This window comes from Phyllostomus hastatus, unplaced genomic scaffold (assembly GCF_019186645.2).
Source record: "Phyllostomus hastatus isolate PE091 unplaced genomic scaffold, TTU_PhHast_1.1 phas_scaffold_12, whole genome shotgun sequence".
NCBI classification, from domain to species: Eukaryota; Metazoa; Chordata; class Mammalia; order Chiroptera; family Phyllostomidae; genus Phyllostomus; species Phyllostomus hastatus.
Window position 1 is genome coordinate 14,728,420 of NW_025334007.1, and position 14,617 is coordinate 14,743,036.

Here is a 14,617-nt window from a genome sequence, read left to right on the forward strand (position 1 = left end):
AGTAAGAATATCAGGAATGCTGGACCCCAGCTCTCCTTTCATCTGGGCTGGCTCCAGATCTTTAAAATCTTCTACAAAACATATCTTGAGCCTGGCTGGTGTAGCTCAGTGGATTGAGCACGAGCTGCGAACCAAAGTGTCGCAGGTTTGATTCCCAGTCAAGGTACATGCCTGGGTTGCAGGCCATGACCCCCAGCAACCTCACATTGATGTTTCTCTCTGTCTCTCTCTTTCTCCCTCCCTTCCCTCTCTAAAAATAAATAAATAAAATCTTAAAAAAAACATATCTGGAACAGCAGCATTTATGAATATCCAAAATGTCCAACAATGGAGATTAAACAATGTTCACTATAGATCTGCATATTAACTATATATTATTTTAAAATTTTACAATGTGGGTGTAGTGAAAGGGCAGATATGCAAATTTCACATGCATTCTGAAGGACTGTGTCAATTATATGTGGATAAATATGAATAAAGACAAATGCAAAATTCACAAAGGTGAACCACATTGTTCTGTTAGTGTGGTGATTTATGAGGAGTTACTTTTTAAATAATATTTCCCATATAATTTAATGACATTATTTTTAAAAAATCAAAAAGCCTCAAAAATTCTTTTCTGAAAGTTATTAAATAAAAAGATAAAATGTAAAACAAAGTATAACAGCAAAAATATTTTCTGAAGTTGTCAAGGAGAGGAAAATGTTCTTTCCCTCACTGTATCATCAACATCATTAAGATGGAAAATCAAGTTGTTCCCAGAAACAACTGCTGGAGCCATGGTGATCCCAAATGGAAATTTCATAACTGTTTTCTCAAGTCATTATACTGAGGAATTATGAGTATAAAAGACAACTTTGCAAGTAATGTGTTTTGCATGTTGCAGAATACTCATAAACTCAGTCCCTAAAAGTACTGCAGCTTGTATGAGAATTCTCTATACTCAAATATTCATGTTAATTTCTAACACAGATTTTTTTTTAAAGCTTCATTTTGAAATATTCTTAATTGGCTTACAGATTCTACTGAGTGCCTCCTTTCAGGATTCTGTATATTACTTGCTGGGAATCTATCCAATGTTGAATAAATTTTTTTTTTGGTAATAAGCAATATCTTTAAATTTGAGAGGAAACTTTAAGAAAGTTGGTGGATGAGCACGTTTCCAAAGATTTAACATTGCCACCAGATGTGCATTGTTTTGATTAATTTAGGATGAGGTAGGAGAGATCTTTTGGGGGTGAGATTTGAAAGATTAAAAGAACTAATATAACAATCTCAAATTACCAGCACCTCAGTTTTAAAAGTAAATAGGCTGTTTTTTTAATCAATGGATCAATACATTAACATTTAAACTAATTTGAGAGAGGAAAGGAACTTTTGCAAACCACCCCCTTCCACATAGTTCTGTAGTTAAGTTGTTTGTCCAAACCAGGGTACCCCAAAACAAGAGTTAAGAAACCAGGAATGATGAAAATATGAAGAATAGCTCCCATCAGGCACATGAAAAGAGTTTGAAAGTCCAGAAAGAGTAACAGAATGCTACAGTTGTATCTTCTTGTCTGAATAGGTGGAAGCATTCCATTTGATGGGTGAATAGAAAACCATAAGGACACTTTGAAAGTGTACATAGACACTTGCTCATTCTAGCTGGCTTCACAATATGATATGAAAAGACTACAGAGCTTAAGGTATTGAGAGTATCAACAATATCAATAGACTCTTACTCATGAATCATTCTGAGAATAAGCCCCCTCCCCTTATTTCCTAGACCTAAAGTTGAGGTGATTCCATGAATACATGAGTAGCCAAGTAGTGGTGGCTAAAGAAATGAGGTTCCTTCCCTGACCCATGTGGTACATTTGATTGGGTGTCATCCCACCAAGTCAAAGGTCACTGGTTTGATTCCCAGTTAGAGCACATGCCTAGGTTATAGGCTCAGTGCCCAGTCAGGGTGTGTGCAAGAGGCAGCCGGTTGATGTTTCTCTCCCTCTCTTTCTCCCTCCCTTCCCTTCTAAAAAGAAATAAATAAAAAATCTTTAACAAACCTGGTTCCTGACTGGTGGCTCACAGAAATGTATTTGCTTCAATTTCAGTTATCTTGAGGCCACTCATGCACTCACATTGGTTATTAGTTAAAATAACCAATTGGGAAGGAAGGGAGAAAGGGAAGGAGAGAAACATCAGGGTGTGGTTGCCTCTTGCACACCACCAACTGGGGACCTGGCCTGCAACCCAGGCATGTGCCCTGACTGGGAATCAAACCAGTGACCCTTTGGTTCGAAGGTCGGCACTCAGTCCACGGAGCCACACCAGCCAGGGAACACCTCTCACTTCTTAAAGGTCCTATGACCTGTCTCAGGAGAGAAGGAGGGGCAGAAGGTCAGAGAGCTGTTCCTGCATCTGCTCTTTCTCATATTCCTTCAGTTTAAAATATTCAATATACCAGGCACCCTATTTGTGTTAATATGCTTGAAATTCCATCACTACTTTCAAGGAACTGATAAGCCAAGTTTAAGGGGGCAGGCAAGGGAACAAAACTTGGTGAAGTGCACTTAAGAGGACAGAGAGGCAGAGAAGAAAGACCCCAGCTCTGCTTCAGTGTGTCAGGGGATGCTTCTGAAGGTTTGAGATCAGCCGAGTCCCAAACAGGGATTCCTGAAGCAGATGTTGTGGTGCCTCACCATCTGTTGGTCATCATCATATGCAGATGGCCTCTTTTTGTGCAAGTACCTGGATTTTCTGCTTCAAGCGTGGTCCTCACACTGGACTGAGGGCTGTAAGAAGCAGCCCTCAACCAGTGGAGAATGGGAGCTGTTGGACAAATTTCCCAAATTCTTCACCCTTCCAAGGGGTAATGCTTTAAAAGATCCCTGGAGAATAGAACTCAGTTGTTCATGGGAATAATGTGCTCATCAATAAATCTCATTAGCTCTTTCCCTTCCTATCTGACCTCCTTAGGCCTCTACCAATGCTTCATGGAATTCTGGGGAGCCCAACCTAAAAAAATATGCAAAGCAATTGGGAAAAATGTTTATGAGCTAAAACAATTGTGGCAGTTTTAAGCTACTAAGTTTTGACATACATTATTTGCAGCAAAAGCTAACCGATACAATCCAAAACATAAAAAGAACTAAGAAGGAACTCTAAACCACACCACCTGTGCTCCTTCCCCTCACACCTTCTTTAATACTCCTACATGTGCCTCTAATGTTTTCAGAAGCTCTTCAATCCGATAAGCAAGAGGTCGGCAGCTGACTCTTTTTTTTTAAGATTTTATTTATTTATTTTTTAGAGAGGGAAGGGAGGGAGAAAGAGAGAGAGAGAGAGAAACATCAAAGTGCGGTTGCTGGGGGCCATGGCCTGCAACCCAGGCATGTGCCCTGACTGGGAATCGAACCTGTGATGCTTTGGTTCACAGCCTGCACTCAATCCACTGAGTTACGCCAGCCAGGGCTAGCAGCTGACTCTTGATGACTTCAGGGGAAAAACCTCTAGTTGCCAGGGAAACACCACAGGTCAAGCACCTGCTCCAGGTGAGACAGAGACTACCAGGTAACCCAACATTTACAGGCAGCTTTGCACAGGACCATTTATCCTTCCAATGGAGGCATAGGGAGAAAAAGGTTGAGAGATGCCTGTGCCAGATGCCCATCCCATAGATGGACATGAGCAGGTGCTTCCATTCCTGTTTCTCACCAGCTCCTGGGCCCACAGAACTAACCTCAGTGACTAGCTGGTTTGTATATATTTGAATCACATTATGGGATTGCTAGACAGTCTTTCAGGGTTGCTTGGCCTGAAGAAGATGGAGGTTCATGTTTTGTGCCTTGGTCCGGATAATAGTGACAAAACATCAGTCTTCAACACACTTAACTATTTAAATGCTCCATTAGAAGGTCTAGTTCCAGTGATAGGATTCAGCATAGAGAAATTCAAATCATCCATTTTGTCTTTTATAGTGTCTGACATATCAGGTCAAGGAAAGTACAGAAATCCCTGGGAACACTATTATAAAGGTGGCCAAGCCATTATTCTTTATCATTGACAGCAGTGAAAGATTAAGAATGGTTGAGACCAACGAAGAACTTGATACTCTTCTGAATCATCCAGATTTTAAGCACCGCCAATACCAATCTTATTCTTTGCAAATGAAATGGATCTTAGAGATGCAATGACAACAGTGAAAATGTCTCAATTGCTGTGTTTAGAAAACATCAAAAATAAGCCATGACATATTTGTGCTAGTGATGGCATAATAGGAGTAGGATTGCAAGAAGGCGTAGACTGGCTTCAAGATCGGAGCTGGGCTGTGAAGACATGGAAAGACTGTCAACTTAAAGAACATATCTTAAGGCAAACTGATACCTTAATTTTTTAAAAAGATATTTCTGTAGGAATACTTTATAACCTGCTTACATTTATGGACCCTGAATGAGCTTTATAATAACATAGGTATGCTAATCTGGCCATTAATTATATGAAAACTAAATCCTCAGAAAGGTTCTCCAGAATTATCACCGTCTTGGTAAAGGGCTACACTTGATTGTAATGAGAATGTTTAAAGTCAGAATTAAAATCCATCTCAATAGCTCATCATGAATTATGATATCTTTAATGTATTTTATTTTTTAATTGTCTTCTAAAAATTTAGTTTATAGTATAACTGCAGTGTGATTGTGCCTGTGAAAAAGAACTTTAAATATTTATAAGGGACCATGGGTAGTTAATGTATATTAGATTTTTACTATATGTCACCATCAATAAAATATAAAATGTAATGAAAAAAAGAAGGGACTATAATTGCAGTAGGAGAATAATCAATAGAGCAGTGCTTGTCAAACTTTGTCACTGAGAAAGCTTGTTAAAACACAGATCGCTGGGCCCCATGCCCAGAGTTTCTGATTAAGCTGATCTGGGTTAGATTCAAGAATTTTCACTTCTAACAAGTTCCCAAATAATGCTGTTACTAAGTGTTCCAGGGGCTACACTTTGAGAATCACTGCAGTCAGTTCATAGATGCCAAAAGAGAAAGTATTTCTAAAATAGAGCAGTGGTCAACTCTTTAACATGATACGGAGAGGACTAGTTAAAATGAAGACCAAACGGGGATGATTGGATGTAATAAAGCATGACCAATGGTGACATGGACAATAGCGGTTTCAGTGGGGTGATGGGTTTGGAAGCCTGTTTTTGGAATAAGCTGAGGAGGGAATGGGAGGTGAGGAAGTGAAGAGAGCAAGCATGCAGAAATAACTCTTAAAACAAAAATTCTGGGGATGCAGAGTAAAGGAAGACATAAGGTCAAGAAGGTCTCAGTGTGGAGGAAATTGGGTCTACTAGAGTGGGTTTGCACACGCATGAGAGGAATCCAATACAGAAAAAAGAAATGATATAGGAAAGAGAAAGGATAGTGACAGCAGAGCCCTTGGGGACAAAGCCAGAGCACTTGGAATAGAAGAAGGCATATAACTTCCACTGTAGCAGGCTGAAAGATGGCATGTATGTAAAAGATGTTTTCCTGCCTAGTGACTTCAATTTTCTCAAGCATGAGATATCATCAGCTGAGAGTGAGGGCAAGGAAAGTGGGGGAGAGGCATTAGGGGAAAAGCTATAAGATTGTAATGTCTTGAATGGGAAACAAACCTACTTTTCCATTGAGGTGAAAGTATCCAACACCATGAACGTCACTTAGGGACGAAGATCGAGGACTTTGACATGGGACATTCATTCTATACAAACAATTTGCACACCTTGTGCCCATACAAACATGGAATTGAGTATACATGTTAGTGGATCAGAACTCAATAATGTCTCATTTTTGTGTAGCTTTCAAAAGATTCTGGATGTTTTCTAGGAATGCAGGGGAATTATTATAACCAAGCATGGCTGGGAATTACTTACAATAGTGTGGGATGGTTTCTGGAATATATGAAGGTGAAATTGCATTCTACTCTGCCCAGTGGACTGCACTAGCACCCCATTTGCAACAGCGCTATGAATTCTCATTTGAGAAAGAACAGGCTTTCAGTTTGAGCTGTAACAGATTTTTAGGATCTAAGCCTTAGTGATCCATGAAAAATGACTCTTATGTAAATGGTCTTATGAAAATTGTCCATTCAAAACTGTTTTCATGAGAGCTGCTTAAAGGTAATACAGTGAAAACCAGTTAATTTTTTAAAAATTTTTTAAAGATTTTATTTATTTATTTTTAGAGAGGGAAGGGAGGGAGATAGAGAGAGAGAGACAGAAACATCAATGTTCAGTTGCTGGGGGTCATGGCCTGCAACCTAGGCATGTATCCTGGCTGGGAATCAAACCTGGGACACTTTGGTTCCCAGCCCGTGCTCAATCCACTGAGCTACACCAGCCAGGGCTTGAAAACCAGTTAATTTTTATATTTGCTTCAGTTTTGTTTACTTGCTTGGAGAATATTGTGTTCTCTGGTGGTCCATGATCGGCTTTCTTAGCTGAAGATGTTAACAGCACTAGGTGAGGTGTTGTCTATATTTTTAAAAAGTACTGATGAGATTAAAGTTAGAAATTAATAAATGTATCATGAGACTTTTGTCATGAGTCTGATCTAAATGGTTTGATTATTTCTAAAGATGAGTAGGACAGAGGTCTATCTTTTTGCAGTGGAGACCGCCTATGAAGTCAATATTTTTTTGATGTCCTGTTTCATGGATTAGGGCCTTTACATCTTGCATTCCAAAAGCAGTCCAGGGCTTCTTTGCAGTGAGGTGGTACAAAGTCCTGTGTGTGGTGCAAGAGATGGGGTTTGTGGGGACAGAGAAACCAGATGAGCTGGGACATCTCTCATTACAATAATCATAGTTTCCAAATAGGTTTTCTAGGGAGGCGTAGAGAACACTATAGAACTGGTCATTGGAGAATGGAAAGTGAAAATGAGAGTTAGGCACATTCTCACGACTTCTATGTTGGAGCACTTATGCCAATTATAATCAGTTAAATGACTGTGCAATTATTTTTTTAATGGTCATAGTGCCCTCTGACTGAAAGTTCTATGATGGCAGGATGATGTCTATTTTGCCCACCACTGTATTCCACAGGACCTAGGGCAGTGCCTGGCATATAGTACATATGCAATACACTTGATATTTAAGAAAAAGGTGAGAGGATTCAGTAAAAACACTGGGCAAGTGGGTGTTAAATTTTGGACAGTGACTACTGGCTGATTTATAAGAGAAGACATCTCAGAAGAAAAGATGGTTAACATGGTACTTTTATCTCCCTCTTTTAGAATTGAAGAAACTTTACTTACATAAATTTCTATATGCTGGAGAAGGCTTTGGGGTTGGAGTTCTTTATTAGAATGGTCAATTTGGGGTAGAGAAGCGGCTGGCATATGCAGAGACAAGGATTGGATAATCAAAAAAATAAATACCACAGCTGCCTAACACAACAAGTGTGGCTTATAAAACAAGTAGGAGGCCAGAGACTTCTTTTAGCCACCATGCCCTGGAGGAGAGAATCCAAGTTGTGCTTCTTTATCTCAGTGGCTCTGGACCTCTAGGTTCATGGATTTCATTTCCCTCCACGTGTTCTGTTTTCTCTTAGCTTCCAGGCCCAGCTAATTCCTCCACACTTAGATTTAGGATCTATGTGTCTCATTAGCAAACTGCAGGTCCTGGTCAATGTACTAAAACTACAGACTGTTGTACACCTGAAACTAATATAATATTGAATGTGAACTGTAATTAAATAAATGAGTAAATAAATAAAGAAGTGAAATAGCCAAAGCTTCCAAGTTCAAATATTAGAAAAAAAAAAACAATAAACCCCAACCCTCAAATATTATCAAATGTTACATAATTTAAATATTTTAAAATTTACAAAGCTTTTTAAAAAAGAATATTTACTCCTTCTGATTCCAACATGTGCCAAGTATAAATATCTAGCTCTAGAACAGGGATAAGTAAATGATTTTCTGAAACAAGGTCACAGAGTCTGTCAGAACTACTCAACTCTGTCATTGTAGCATGAAAGCAACTATAGATAATACATAAGCATATAAAAATATATGGCTGTGTTCCAATAAAAAATTCATTTACAAAAACAGGCAGCAGACTGTATTTGACCCCCCAGGCCATAGTTTGCCAACCTCTGCTATAGAGTCAGATACATAAAGATATATACATACATACAAATGTATGCATGTAAATAATATAGAGATATGTACAAGTTATAAAACTGATCTTCAGCAATTGTGAGGAAGGAAAAAGATCAAGATCACATACTCACAAGATTGACTAAAAGAAAACCTTTTCCAAACTATACTACATTCCTTTCTCTCATATTTAATAACATCCGATTCAAAGCACACCTCATGAGAAAAGATCAGGGGATCATTTCTATCCTTTTTCACTGCTAATATTTTCTGACGTTATTGACAAGTGTTCTGCTTTCAAAAGGCTGCAGCGCAAATAATTCCTTTCATCTTTATTTTCACAGATGTTAGTACCTAATTAAAATGGCAACTCAAAGACAAAAATCTCAAATCAGTATTGGCACCATTGGAAAAAAATAGCTAACCTCTCAGTTATATGTGGTTTTTACAGTTTTTAAAGAAAGCAAAACCTAAGATTGTTTGTGATGTTGCCAACCAACCAGGGAGACAGGACTGAGTCACTTGGATCTCTCTCTCTCTCTCTCTGCGCTGTAAGAAGGAGCTTAATGTTCTGGTCAGGAACCACTGAAACTTTGTATTGATTTTCCGTGCTGTTTCTCCCCCAAGTCTTGGTCTTTCACTTGGAGATAATTTCATTGCTCTCAGGAAGCTTGGGTAACATGGAATGAACAGCAGGAAACTAAGTTCTGTAAATGGATTCGACCTCTTACTTCCACTTGCTAGCTTAGCCAGGCTGGTTTCCTCATTTAACACATGGTGCTTCACCCTCCTCTGGAGCACGTATAGTGCTTTGAAGAATTGAAAATTACCTCTTATAGTAAATAATTAACTAAATATCCATGGGCAAATGGGCAAATTGATGACATTTCAAGGCTTGCTTTTTAGGTTTTAAGCCTTCTCTCCACTTAAGTATTTCATTTGTTGATAACTGGTGCTCTTTCCAATTATTGGTTCAATGACAATTCAATCCCCTGTTTTTTGAGTGGTGGCAACTCTTGAGCAGCCATGCTCTTGATTACATTTCTTCTATAAGAAGCTTAGAATTAGATTGAAAATTGTCAGAATGGTTCCAGTAGGAGTGTGGGTTTTAGGGAAGGACAGCCAAAAATCAGAACAGAAAACCAGAGTTGCCCATTTCCTTCTGGATTTTCATCGTGACTTTGTTTTTTGTTTTTTTTTGGTAGTAGTAGGTCTGACTTCCCAGGTCTGTATACAAAGCAATATTCAAATAAGAATGGAAAAAAAATAACAACAACCCTGCATCACAGTTGAGAACCACTGTTCTAAAATAAGCAAACAAACACTTTGTTTTGGGGGTGGGGGTGGGGAGTCCTTTATAAAGTCATTTTCAAACAAAACAATTAAAGTTTACAAAAAAGATGCAGAAAAAGAATAACTTGCTTCAAAAAAGAAAAAATAAGGGGGACAATACCAACATGCTCAACAATAAAGGATTCTTTTAAAAATTTTTTTTAGTACAAAATATAGGCAAAGGATACACATACTTAAACCAAAGCTCAGGAGCAGACACACAGTCCTGGGAACCCTTCAATACTTAATTTTTACATATCCCAGTCTCTGCATGTGGCTGCATAAACAAAAGCAAATGCTCCATTTTTGCTTTTGTTATTTCTTTTGCCCAGTGTCTGTTGTTAACCATTTGGGTTAAACCGAGTTGAAAAAATTAAAGCATCATAAGGAACAAACGTTGGGCAAAAAACTAAGTGTTTGCTTATTTTAGAGCAGTGGTTCTCAACTGTGATTTTGCCCCCAGGAGACAGCTGCTAAAGTCTGGAGATGTGTTTAGTTGTCACAACTTGTGGGGGGCTGGGGATGGGGCATCTAGTGGGTACAGGCCAGGGATGCTGCTGAACATCTTACAGTGCATAGGACAGTACCTGTGCTCTCTCTCTCACACACACACACACAACAAAAAATTATTCTGCCCCAAATGTCAATAGTGCTGAGATTTAAAAAGCCTACTTTAGGTCAGGTCTAGTGTTGTTGCCTGAGGGCATTTATGAAATCCAAAATCACCCCAGAAACTGAGGTTTTCTGTTCACTTGTCCATCAACCCACATAGAATCCATTCAGTCTCCTGGATTCTCACTATATTCATAGTAACTTTCTGCAATGGGGTGAAAGAGGAGACTTTGCCTCCCCCTCCTCCCTGAGCATTAAGGCGTCTATACATATTGGTGTCATAATATCCATCAACATGGATGACTGGTGTTGACAGGCAGTGTTAGTCATTGAATGTCACAGAAGCTCATCAGCATCTCCAGCCAAATCCTTTTTGTCCTGATTTCAACAAAACATTTCTTTAAGAGCTCTTCCCAAACCAGTGCAATGGGATGCTTTGAGGTATGCCAAATCCAATTACTTTCTGCATTCTTGCCTATTATTTGGAAATAATAATAAAGTCTTCCCTGAGTCACTAAGGTCATTCAGAAAACATGCCAAGGTGACCACATTAAAGGAAATAAAATCTTAATGAAGATCTTAACACCTCCAAAGTACTAATGAGAGGGCAGGATTGGCCTGTTAGTCAAGAGTCTCAAGCGTGCCCAGAATATTAACAGACAGCTTTTATCTTGACGTAAATGCTCTCTGACAATAACAGAAATGATCCACTAATGCCTGATTCAGATGCTTTGTCATACAATGAATCAGCAGAGCCATTAATAAGTACTGGAATACATACAGCACAAATAGTACTGGTTTTCAATGTTTCTGTTTTTCTGGAGGCAGTTTTTTCTGGCTCAGAAGCTGATACATGTTCCACTGTGGTGATGTTTTGTGCCTCTCCCAATCACACTTCATGAACCTGCATGGGCAAGGAGCATCAGGGATGCTATGGAAGCCACAGGTGAGGAGTAGTGGAGGGAATTTTGAAAGATGGTACCCTGCCCCTGTGCAGTCCAACTCTCTTATACCTAAGACATGAATGGTAATGCTGATGACAAGCATACCCATTTTCTATGATGCATAACAAATTACCACAAACTTGGCATGTTAGAACAACATACATTCATTATCTCACTTTTCAAGGGTCCTCAGCTGGGTTCTCTGCAATAAAAGATGGAGACAGTGGTGTCATTGGAGACTCAACGACTTCTCTCAAGCTCATTCAGGTTATTACCAGCATTCAGGACTTGGGGTCAGAGGACTGGGGGTGTCAACTCCTAGAGGCCACCTCTTCCCATAAGTTGTTCCCAATATGGCTGCTTCTTTTAGGCTAGCGGGAGAGAGTCTCTCCTGCTTCAAGTCTCTTCTTCAGGGAAGGTCTGAACCCTCTTTCACAGGGCTCCCCTGGTTAGGCCAAGCCCCACCCTGCAATGTTCTCTCGTTTGATTAACTGAAAGATAACTGCTTAGGGATATTCATTTCATCTGCAAAATCCCTCACCTTTGCCATATTCCAGTGGGTGGAAGCAAGTCACAGACTCTACCCACACACAGGGAGAGGATTACACTAAGGTATGGACTCCAATGGGTGTGAATCATCTTTGAATTCTGTTTCCTACAACAAGTTTGTGAAGGTTGAACCTGACAATACTGACTGGGAAAAAGCAGGTATGTTGGATGTCAGCACCCACATCCCATCCAAGAGGATGACAGCCTGGAATAGTCATTTGAAAGCAGCAAAAGTCAACTTGAGACCTATAGTCAGCTTTTAACACAGGAGAGCTGGCTTGAAAGCAGTTCCTGGGGGAAGAAGCCTTGGGGGTTTTAATTGTGTATAATCACAATAAGTAATGTTTGTATAATGTGATATTTAAAAAGCTCTGAATGCAATTTATAGAGCAATAATAAATATATAGTGTCCAGATCAAGAAAGAAAACATGAACAGGGGGCTCAGTACTGTATGTGCCAAACCGCATCTGGAATCTTTCTTAGCAGTTCAGGGTTTGACATGTTAGGCTAAACATTGCTGAAATGAAACTTTGAAATCAACTCATATGAAAAATGCCTGAAGGAACTACGGGTGTTTATATAAGAAACTAAAAAGGAAATAAGACTGCAGCTGGGTAAGGGTTGAGGAAGCAGAAATAAGACTCAGATGAAAGTTACAAGGAGTCATTTCCCTTCAGTATAAGAAATACAGAGTAGGGCAAAAAGAGGTTTACAGTTGCTCATATGGAAAATAATACAATCATTAATAAATAATAATACAATGATAAACTGTTTTGTGTACTCACAACTGTAAACCTACTTTTGCCCAGCTCTTAATATAGTTTTAATATTTAGAGGTTTTTTTAAAACAAGTTGAAGTCTTCATCAACCCTTTCTTTTTTTTTAAGATTTTATTTTATTTTTTAGAGAGGGAAGGGAAGGAGAAAGAGAGAGAGAGAGAAACATCAATGTGCGGTTGCTGGGGGTTATGGCCTGCAACCTAGGCATGTACCCTGGCTGGGAATCGAACCTGGGACACTTTGGTTCCCAGCCCGCGCTCAATCCATTGAGCTACACCAGCCAGGGCCAATATTTAGGGTTTTACACAAAGGGAATTATTTATGGGGAAGAGGACTCATATTTAAGGTTAATCCCATCCATGGATGCTCTGGATTCTTTTTGTAACTGCATCAATTATGTCCTTTCTCACCCTTGCTTTTACCCAACCTCAGTTCCTCATTGGTGGTCATGCATAGGTTTCTTCTATCACCTACATAAAGCAAACTTCCCCAGCCTCATATTCCATAAAGCTCCTGCGTCTTTCTCCCATCCTCTTTGAAGCCTGACTTTCTGAGAATCGCATGCACTTGAGATCCATGCTCCATAGCCTTCACTCCTCTGTCAGTCCATGCAGTCTGGCTTATGCTGCCACAGCCCAAACTGATCTTTGTAATGTCACTGTCAATGAATGCTCTTTGCAATTTCTCTTACATGACACTGCTGACCACATCCTCCTTTTTGAAATCATCTCCTGTGGTTTCTCTGATATTGCACTCTCTTGCCAAATGTCTGACTCCTCTGGTCACTCTTCCAAGCCTCCTTTGTGGTATCTCTCACATTTGTTGTTCACTGATGTTCACTGAGGCTTCACCAGGCTCTGTCATGGGTGTACTCTTTTCTCATTCTACATGATACTCTTTGCTGTTTTAGTGACTCCAATTGTTCTAACCGCCATTATACATTATGAGACCTTACTTCCAGTGTAGCTTTCTCTCTCTTGTAAAATCTGAACCTCTGTCTCCAAAGACCAACTGGAGGATGTCATTGGAAAACCCCAGAGTCACCTGCAACTCAATGTAACTGAACTTGAGGTCATAATCTCCCACCTTGGCCCACCTCTCAAACTCTCCTCTTTCAGGTTCCTCATTTTCAGAAAATAATTAGCAGGATGTCATCCTGGTCCTCACCCTCATTCTTGCCAATTCTTCCTAGTCCATCAGTCTGCAAGTCCTGAAAACACTCTCCAAATTAATGTAATTCTCCCCTTTCCCATTGATACTGCCTTGATTCAAACCATCAACTTCTGCTGAGATTACTGCAATAGATTTGACTCCAAATGGTACCCTCTTGCCTCCTTCCAGAATTCTCTCTATATTACAGCCACAATGTTCTTAAAAGTTTTTTAAAAAAGAATATTATGTCCCTATCTTAACTCCTCTATAATATTCACATACCCAGCCTCCTTAACCTGGCATTTTAGGCCCTTTATGAACCAGTCTCTCCTTGCTTCTCCAGCCTTATCTCTTGTCACCCTCTTCCCCATGTTCTGGCCTCCAGCTATATACCATTAGTGGGACCGTGTGGCAGCAGTCATTCCCTCAGATCCATTCATTTCCCCCTACTTCATGCATGCACAGTCACTGAGAGAGTCCAAGAGTCTGGGTCTCTAAATGACTGTAGGAGACTGTTTTGTGTGGCGTGGGCCCAGCTCCCACTCGGAGATGAACAGGACCCATGCCCACAGATAGGTTCTCCTGTGGGGAATCAGGCTTGCAATGTGCCTAAGCTGCTTTGAGACTTGCTTTTGCTAAAACTCCTTCACCCTGAACTGAGACAGCAAGTGTTTACTGTAACTTCCTAAAATCCATGCTAAAACTCCCCAGTATGGAGTGTGACCGGTTCAACTACTTTTCCCTTTTCATTTGCAAAGATCCTTCTTCTGTGATGCGATTAGCTGCATCATCTCCTTTGTTTTCTGTAAAAGGTAACCCCCTAAAGCGAACCTGTGCATAGTAAATGAGGACCAGCACGTAATGTGCCCAGAAGCCCAATAAAGGCCGGTCACGGCAAGGGCCGCGGCTTTTTCTCCCCTTGAGAGAAAAGCCACGCTGCCCCTTTTCTTCCACAGGACTTGGTAGTCCGTGTGATTTTGTCTCGTATCTCATCCATAATGTGGCAGATCCCATGAGTTGGGGTCCGCATCAAATGACCACAAGAAAGGCCACTTTTTAAATCATCTGATTGGATGGTGATGTGAGCAAGAAAGAGCATTTTATTGTTAACAGTCCCTTG

At 39.9% G+C, this 14,617-nt stretch overlaps 1 pseudogene; it reads left to right on the forward strand.

The window, feature by feature from the left end:
• The first annotated feature begins 3,760 nt into the window (after positions 1–3,760).
• On the forward strand, positions 3,761–4,378 carry LOC123829966 (annotated as a pseudogene).
• Positions 4,379–14,617: the final 10,239 nt, after the last annotated feature.